General features: G+C 44.9%; 1 pseudogene; it reads right to left on the bottom strand.

Moving 5' to 3' along the window:
- Positions 1-133: 133 nt before the first annotated feature.
- Positions 134-7,246, bottom strand: LOC119890251 (annotated as a pseudogene).
- Positions 7,247-10,032: the final 2,786 nt, after the last annotated feature.

Below are 10,032 nucleotides of genomic sequence, written 5' to 3'. Positions count from 1 at the left end.
GGTTTGAGAAACACCGTGCTTGCCCTAACGGCCATGGAGGGCGAACCCACAGGTCGGAGGAACCGTCCACCCAAAAACCAGCGCTAGGCTGGCCAGCAGGGACCCTCCGATACCTGGAGTGTTCCTGTTACCATCAATCTACACAACTGTCAATGTGTACGGGAAATGACAGAAGGTTAAAATTTACTGTTATTGTGCTAAAGGTAATGGGGAAAAATTGGGTACTCCTAAATTTTGTGGTGGTGCACGTGAAAGAAAAATGTATGCAAAAAGTTAGCCTGGAGCTCTGTTTATCATTTTTAGTGTCTGGCGGTCAGTCTGTGAGTTACAAGGTCGGTAAGAAACCAATTCAGGAACATGATTCAACACAATTTAAAGAATTTCCCCTCGAGGATCAATAAAGTATTTCTGATTCTGAATCTGATGATGAGGCACCGACACCAAAACACAAACGTAGGCAGACACAAGCACTCACACACATTTACAAAAAGCTCATGTTAAATAAATCCCTCAGGAGTTCATGAAGTCACAGCTGCTGCTGCTTCTTCCTCCTCCTCTTCTATCTTTGCTCTTTCATCAGCTGAGCTTGAGCTCGCCTCCTCATGGCGAGTGCCGTCATCGTGCAGCAGACCGTCAGGCAGGGGAAGGAGGCGCAGGCCAGCAGGAGGCGCCCCTCTCCAAACTCCCTGACCAGCGCCGGCCGCCGCCACAGAAAGTCCTGGAACACGCCTCCTGCTGGACCAACGTGCAGAAGGACAGCAGGATGTGGAAGAGTTGGTGGCCGTGGCCGACGATGTCAAAGCGGCCGGGGGAGAAGCGCTCAGGTATGGGGCAAGAGAAGAAGAAGGCTGACAGCAGAAACAGCACCACCTGGTGGAGAAATGATAGAAGACAGTTAAAGACCACAACACAGTTTTTTCTGTACATGTACTTTCTCCAGAGACCTGATTTCACCAGCTGGGTTTCTCTTGAAGGACGCTGTTTTCTTGGCCATGTGTACACGTAACTTATCTAATCCGCTTTCTACAAACACGTGTAGGACGAACGGGGAAAGTATCTCAGTGACAGGTTGAAAAGAGAGATATTAAAAATATTCGGACTAAAACTGAAACCAAGTCTAATCAGGTCAGTTTCCACCGCTGATGTCCTGGTTTATTTATAGTGTGGAGGAGGACATCCTGACTGATATGCCGTTTTTCCGTTCCAGCTCTACTCGCCTCGACTCTACTCAACTTGGTTTTGCCCTGCCGTCCTCCGTTTTTCATTGCAGATAGTACCATTCAGTGGGCCTGATTTGCTAACATCCCGAATAAAAAGCACTACACTGCGTGTGGATTCTAAAATATTGCACATGCAATTGCAGTACCAGTTATAGGTGATCAACTAAGAATTATTGCTTAGATGACAACAGTAGAAAACACAATGGAGGCAGCTAAATTCTTCCATCTCACGGAGAAAAGAAGTCCGGTCAAAACGAAATTTGCTTTATTGGCATGAATGTTAATACAACAGTATCGCCAAATACAAAAAACTATTCAATTCATATAGTTCATTGAATAAATAAAATAACTTTCTTTCTTCATATTGGATATAATATTGTAATATTGTTAATTTCTCTACGTTTTCTTTCATTACAGCTGTGTCTCTCTGCAACGATAAGAGCAGCCATCTCTGTGCAACACTTGCCGGTTTGCACCTTTACTTCAAATGTATTAAATACAGATGCTGTTGCACTCACATGAAATTGCGTTTAGGCTTGGTAGATTACATTGTGTCCATCCATCCATCTCACTACTTTGCACAATAAAATTTAAACACCCCTAATTGCATATTCCTTAAAGCAAAAGTAGTAAATGAACAACAGGTGCTATCTTGCACTTTTGAAAGACGTCACTCTGCGTGCACACCGTTAGTAGATCAGCCACCTGCGGAGCTCCTCAACTCCTAAAACTTTCAAGCACATTTTTGTTCCACCATCACTTTTCATAAAACTGTCAATATTCGAAAATCTACACGTTGATTTCTCACGTCAAAACTTCTCAGAAGTGGATTTAGTGATGAAATAACGTATGAAAATTGTAAAATATAAAACTTTCTGATGATGATGCAGTGAATAGTGACGATTCTCTCTGACCAATCAGTGGTCTGCTGTGTTTTCACGTCACATTTTAGTATCACCTCAGCTCGCTTAGAACCTCAACGGAGGAGATACGTGGAAAAGTACCAGGTAACAGGAACAGGTAGAATCGTTCCACAATGGAAAACCAAAAAAAGGCGAGTAGAGTGCGGTGGAAAAGGGGCTTTAGATGTAGAAACTGATCACGCTCTGTGCAATCAGTAACTCATACTGTAGTACAGTTAAATATGTCACGATCACTTGCATTTATTATTTTCATAAATCATTAGAAAGTAAAAATTCATAATGTGGGTAGAGTATCTAACCACTGTGGCAGACAGACTCTGGAGCCTCGTCAGAAGATTTAAATGATTGATCAAGTTATCGGTGCTGTGTGATCACCTCTCATATATGTTCTCTAACAGACTGCAGATGGAGCACGACAATATTTCACCACCCAGTTCTCATAAAGCTGTCTTAATATAATTTTGATTGATATTTCAATATACTACATAAAGAAATTGTAGATCAACATGAAACAGACAAAACTCAACATACATGAAAAGTGTTTTGTACTTTTAGAGAGATGCCAGTATAGAAAATAAGCCCCACATCTTGCAAACGCACCAACACCAGAGACTGGTAGGTAGGTTGTGAAGGTTGTGCACTATGGTGTTACGAACCATATTAACGTTTGTTGTGGCAAACTCTGACTGTTTCACAAGCACTTGTTGTAGGTCATGTGACTTGTGTAGCATAGTTAAGGTCCGGTCGCCTGACGCGAAACACTCATTTGTGATGTTTAGAAACAGTTAAGAGTTCACATAAACGTGTTGTCCATTTACCTGCGTGACCTGGTTACATAAGTGAGCGTAACCACATACTAACTGGTTAACAGATATTTGGAAGTGTTATGCTGATGCTGAGTAAGAAGCGCCACCTGCAGGCAGTGCAGTGGCAGTGCAGAGTTGCTCGCCCAGCTGCCAGTGATGAGACGATGGGCGATGGGGCTGATGTCCAGCAGGTAGGCCACGCCCATCGGCACCACTTGACAGAGCTTCCTGTGGAGCGGGTACGGCCGCCGGAAACGAAGCTTCGCATAACAGCAGGCGGCGCAGGAGAACCAGGCGAGGAGGGCGGCGGCCGGGAGGAAGACCTGCGAGAAAATGGCATCATGAGAACATCTGAACGCCTCGGCTGAGGACGGATGTAAGTCACTTTAACGCACCTGTCCCAGCATGCTTTGTGTCCAGGCACTGTCGGAGCTGTATAGGCACAGAGCCAGAGCGCAGCCATACTGGTAGACGGCCACGCCCACGTAGTCCAGGAAGAACAGCGAGTAATGCGCCTGCTCCGAGCGGGACTGCAACAGGTGAGCCGTAGCACTGCAACACGCAACACAAGGGCCGTTAGTCAAAGCTGGAGAGTGAACGTTCGACTTCATCAGGTGGACACAAACACCAATCAGGCGACCCGATGTTCTGTGTTCGCTGGCCGTGGAAGCAATCAGCTGTTTGATAACTCACTTAGGTGAGATGATGAGCAGCGCAGGGGTGGGGTATAAAAACACTGCTGTCAAGTCGGACATATCCCACTTTGTGTCTACCGGAAAAAAACAATTGCGGACACGGGACAAGTACAGCCGCCTTGCGTCCATGAGGTTTTAATATAAGTGACATGGTGATGTTTTGCATCGCAGCGGAAGTCCGTGAGAATATCTAACCAGCATGCCTCATGTTTAGTCCAGCATGCATCACGTTACTTCAGCTCTGCGCAGCGCCGCATCAAGTCAAAGGCACCTATTAATAGAGCTCAACAGAGACCGTGCACTTGTTTCACAGCTCCAGAAGAAAATTCCCCATTTGTTTACATAATTTCCATAAAGATTTTTAAGCCTTGAACTGAACCAACCAGCTATGATGTAAATCATGACCATAAAACATTTGAATCAGAGTATCAGTTTCATGTAGATGTGTTCAGGACTGTTATTGACCATATAAAGTTTGGTACAGAGTACGGACCTTGTAAAAGGCCATAAATGGGCTGTAATTGCACATTTAAGCCAAAATGGCTGACTTCCTGTCTGATTTCAGGTATGGCTCCTGAGGCTTTTTTGTGCATCTTGGGATGATACATGTACCACAAACATTTTGTGTATCTTGGTGATTCAGTGCGCAGGGGCTGCATCTTTGAAGGGACACTTCCTGATTCTAGCAGATGGCGCTACGAGGTTGAGTGAATTTTGACCTGTGTGAGCATGTACAGCGAAGTTACAACAACTTCCTGTGTAATGGCGAAGCATTGAACTTTGACGCCACACCAAGGACACACCGTTATCCGAAAACTCACAAGATTCACGACATAGCATCATCAATGTCTTAAGGCTCTTCTGAGACTGTTTTGAAGCAGGTGGGATTAGTAGAACAGCTCTTGTTGCCAGCAGGTGGCGCTATGACATTGTACGTTTGTTGGCATATGGATGTGTTCTGGGCGGGACTCTCCTACATGGACAGTTTGGTGCAGATCTGAGCATGTACACTGAAGTTATAACAACTTCCTGTTTCACTGCGAATCATCGATTTTGGACGCCACGCCACGGACACGCCCATTGACCAAAACTCACAGATAGCTATGATCGTCTTAGCTCTGTTTGACTGTCTCTCTGCTCCAGGATGCTTCACTGTGTGCTGCACTTTATCAGAGGTGCTGAAGTGGACGTGTGCTGATATTTCTGTCTGATCACAAGTGTTTTCAGTTTTGGTTTCTACCTCTGATGAAGAGCAGTGAGCTCGTCTCAGTCAGGCTCTCTGTCTGTCAGACGGTCTAAAGGGGCAGCTGCCTACGACCATATCAGCAGAGCACTAAAGCAGGGTAATGCACAGCAGGTAGATTTTGTTAAAATATAATGACCTCATTCTCACTATATCTCCTAATATTATCTTAAATTATTATTCTGCAAATGTCAGAGAACACAGATATGTGGGAGAGATTTTTAATGCGCAGAAAATTTTGAACCTGAGCAGAAAACCTGCTGAAACAGAGGAGCTATTAAGGTGCACAGGTTTAAAACTGAATAAAATTGAATTCATCTATCATTGAGGTGAAGAGGTTCAACCTGCATATTTAAAGACTTTAGGTTACTTATGCCTGCATGTGTGTTGGCTCGGCAGGGATGAAATAAAATGAGAAACAGGAGGAATATATTTGACAGAATTACAGAATGCCTGAGAGCCCTACAGCACTATATTACACTATTTTTATTTTATATAAATAAAGACATTTCCTCAATGAATTGGTGCAGAAAAAGTCACCAGAATGCAAGAAATTAAGTGCTTAAAGACCAAATTTTCAGGGGGAACCTGAAACCCTTCGTAATATTTGTAGTTTAAATTATCAGTAGTAATTATAAAAAAATCATAAATAGATGATATTTAATAATTAAAATGTAGTTCACTGATTTATAGGGTTCAGTTTGACTGATGGCATAACAAGGTTGCAAAGTTTTTGATGGTTGATACAAGTAGAGGTCATTTACTGTTGCTTTATAGACTGGGGGGGGGGGTGAGAACATGAAAGATTTCTGGACCCCCAATGTTTCAAGAGCCTGGAAACACCCCTGGTCAGAGTCACATATTTCTGAAGCGAGGACGTCTGTCTGTTTACTCTGTTCTCTTGTCTGCTTGGTTGGTTTTGGTTTCGGTCAGCATGTTGGTCTGTTTTGTCTGTGTGCATTTTTCTGTTCGGGTGTTTGTGTCGTGTTTGTTTCTGTCTGCTTCCTTCTGTGAGTGCCGGTCCTCGTTTCACCGTATTTCCCTGTTTCCTGTTTTAGTTTGATCTCATGTGCTAACCATGTATATACTGCCTTCTGTTCTGTCCTTCCGGATCATTGTAGCTTGTGTGCTCTGTCTTTGTCGTGCGGTGTTTCCTCCTTGGGTCGTCTGCTTGGACCTGCCTGTTCGTGCTTGTGGATATCTGGAGTATATTTTACACCTGATTACATCATTTGGATTTTGTCTTTTTGTTTCACCTTGTTTGGACTGTATCATTTTGAAGCTAAATGTTAACCACAGCATGCTAACATGCTCACAATGATTTTTTGCACCTTTACCCTCTTAGTTTAGCGTGTTAGCATGCTAATATTAGCTAATCAGCAGTAAACACAGCGTACAGCTGAACCTGATGGTGCTAGATAAAAAGTCAGAGTCACCAAGTTCATCCTGAGGGGAACGTGAAGGTCTGGACCACATTTCATCACAATCCATCCAAAATCTGCTGAGAGTCCGGACAGACGTGCTGGTTGTATTTGTTTATATATATAAATAAAAATAATTTATATAATTAAAATATTAACAAATAATTACTTTTGTTGGCTCACCTGCAGCTCAGGTATGTGACAGCGGAGAAGACATAGTGAACCAGAGGCAGCGAGGAGACGTCCACAGAAAACCCCTGACCCTCTGGACCCTGGAGCCGAAAACCCAGTATCCCCTGTGGAGGTCAAAGGTCAGACGTCATGAGCTCAAACACTAAGCGTTCAAACACCAGGAGGTGAAACAGACTGTAAGAGTTTAGTACCCCTCCCTGCAGAACGGTGAACGCCATGAACCTCAGCGCCACGCAGACGGCAGCCAGCAGGTGGCTCCACACGTTCAGAGTCTCGTTGTGGATCTGGAAGAGGCTGAGGACGTAACAGCGCCACGACAGGCCCACGGGACGGTACCCAGACAGGATGAACCGCTCCCTAAACAAAGGGGGGACGTCCACGTCTCGGACGGTCGGGGGAAGGGAGGGGAGGAGGCGGTCCAGCAGAGGAAGGAAGGTGAGGCACAGCGAGGGAGGAACGAACGACACCTGAGGCATGATGGGAGAGGATCCTGAGTTTGTCTCGTTGCTTGTTGTTTTGTACGAAGCTGAAACAATTCAAAGAAATTCATTAAAATACAAAACAGGCAGGTGATGGGTAACACAGGTACGTTGGTGGTTACACAGGTATGTTGGTGGTTACACAGGTACGTTGGTGGTTAGGTGGTTACACGGTTGGTGGTTACGTTGGTGGTTAGGTGGTTCGACAGGTACGTTGGTGGTTACGTTGGTGGTTCGACAGGTACGTTGGTGGTTCGACAGGTACGTTGGTGGTTACGTTGGTGGTTCGACAGGTACGTTGGTGGTTACGTTGGTGGTTCGACAGGTACGTTGGTGGTTACGTTGGTGGTTGCACAGGTACGTTGGTGGTTAGGTGGTTCGACAGGTACGTTGGTGGTTACGTTGGTGGTTCGACAGGTACGTTGGTGGTTACGTTGGTGGTTCGACAGGTACGTTGGTGGTTACGTTGGTGGTTCGAGAGGTACGTTGGTGGTTACGTTGGTGGTTGCACAGGTACGTTGGTGGTGTAGGTGGTTCGACAGGTACGTTGGTGGTTAAGTGGTGGTTCCAGGTACGTTGGTGGTTAAGTTGGTGGTTGCACAGGTACGTTGGTTACGTTGGTGGTTAGGTGGTTCGACAGTACGTTGATGGTTACTTTGGTGGTTCAACAGGTACGTTGGTGGTTAAGTTGGTGGTTCGACAGGTACATTGGTGGTTACACAGGTACATTGGTGGTTACACAGGTACGTTGGTGGTTACACAGGTACGTTGGTGGTTACACAGGTACATTGGTGGTTAGGTGGTTACACAGGTACATTGGTGATTAGGTGGTTACACAGGTACGTTGGTGGTTACGTTGGTGGTTCGACAGGTACGTTGCTGATTCGACAGGTACGTTGGTGGTTATGTTGGTGGTTGCACAGGTACGCTGGTGGTTACACAGGTACGTTGGTGATTAGGTGGTTACACAGGTACGTTGGTGGTTATGTTGGTGGTTGCACAAGTACGCTGGTGGTTACACAGGTACGCTGGTGGTTACACAGGTACAATGGTGGTTAGGTGGTTACACAGGTACGTTGGTGATTAGGTGGTTACACAGGTACGTTGGTGGTTACGTTGGTGGTTCGACAGGTACGTGGTGGTTACGTTGGTGGTTCGACAGGTACGTTGCTGATTCGACGGTACGTTGGTGGTTATGTTGGTGGTTGCAGGTTCGTTGGTGGTTACACAGGTACGCTGGGTTACCCAGGTACGTTGGTAGTTACACCACTTCTTCTCCAAGCAACAGCTGCTGAGGCTCATGGTAATGTAGTTTTAGAGCTGTACACCAAACTGAAACAGATTCCTCAGAAAACAAAGTTGAAAATAATTTAAACAGATGGTCAGAAGAAAAGCTTAAAGTACTTCTGTAATCAGATGCCCCTCCAGCTCCTGCCAGGTAACGTTTAGAAGTATTCTGATACTGATTAATAATACGAAGCTGACGAGACAGTCAGGCATGACATTTAACATATTTCAGTATATTTGAAGGTAATTAAGCATATTGGCCTGTTGGCCTGCTGTTTTCTACAAACAAACCTTTAAGAGGATCAGAAACAAAACGGAAGAAATGCTAAATCACAACGACAGTAAGAAAGTCAAAGGTCAGAGGTCACCTGACAGACACAACAGAGGAAACCCCTACCTGAGTTCTTCAGGACGCGAGCGGATGCATGCTCTTTCTGCTGGCCTGAGAGAGTCACTGACCCGTTCGCTGTTCGGTCTTGCAGACTGGCCGCTGTCACATGCATGGTGACACACACACACGTCTAACCTCCACAATGTGTTCTTGTTTTCAGCTAATTCGAGCTGATTTCAGTCTGAATGAGTTTTTCTCTGCAGAGGATTTCAGACATCATGAGACTCTTAACACACACACACACACTAATACACACCTCTTTGTGTTACACTCTGTTCTCCCACTCCACTAAAATGAGCACATGGTAGCGTTTTAAAGGCATTTGTATCCTGTAAACAAAATATATATTTGCCTCTGTTGATTCTTTTTATTTCTTTCAGTGATTCTGCGTCTTATCAGGTTCAAAAACAATAAGAAAAAAGAGTGAATTAAGCAACCTGAACTAGATTAATAAACAATAGACACATTACTGTAACTGAAATCAATGAAAACACGTATTAAGAACTTCCCACATGGTTTTCCTCCATTTCAGCTTCGACTCTTTTAATGATGTCACCTCGTCGTGTTCTCTTCTTCTTCTGCTGCGGTGGTTTAACGGCAGCGACCGGAGAATCAGCTCCACCAGCTGTTTATCTCTGTCAGCCGCAACTTCAGCTAGTGATTATTGTGCTTCCCTGCCACATACTAACACCTCATCCTCCCAGCCTTTTGTTCTGCCTGCCTGACTCATCATCCTCTGCAGACCCCTTTTCGGGTTTGCTAGAGGTTGTGTGAAGCTCTGCTGGGATTTATATTGTGTCTAAAATTATTATTGTGCATAAAATAAAAGAAATTGGGAACCTCTGAGAGAATAGAGAAGTTGACGGTGTCTTTTTTTAGTACAGATATGTCACTCTTCACACTTTATGTTTGCATCAGGGCTGATACAGTATTACTCCATACTACACTCCAATACACAGGTAAATTATGGATTCCACAGAGTTAAATCATATTAAATATCAATTCCCTATTTGTTCAGGTCGAGATGGATCAGTTTTGGTTGGTTTTGGCCACGACACAGGTGCAGCCGACAGCCAGAGAGATATGATGGTGTAGCAGTGAACCCCGCGCTGCTGGTTCAGGACCAGGACGTTCTGGTAGATGGGGACGGAGTTCATGTTGTATTTGTTGGGCTGTCCGGGGTTGGACTGGAACAGAAGCTGTTGCTGCACTCGGCTTCCCAGAGGTGGCGGGGATCCGGTTCTTCACGGTGGACGACCTGAGCAAACGACGCAACGGAGTCAAAACAAGATCAAGTGCTGCCCCAGATACGGAGTCCCACAGGTGCAAAAATCACTACGATTTTAAGTTGTCTTTAGGAAGGACCATGTCAATA

Source organism: Micropterus salmoides, unplaced genomic scaffold, assembly GCF_014851395.1.
Source record: "Micropterus salmoides isolate LMB-PRFRI ecotype aquatic unplaced genomic scaffold, ASM1485139v1 Ms_hic_scaffold_6, whole genome shotgun sequence".
NCBI lineage: Eukaryota > Metazoa > Chordata > Actinopteri > Centrarchiformes > Centrarchidae > Micropterus > Micropterus salmoides.
The sequence above is the reverse complement of the archived record's forward strand: the minus strand, read 5'-3'. Positions and strand labels throughout refer to the sequence as shown.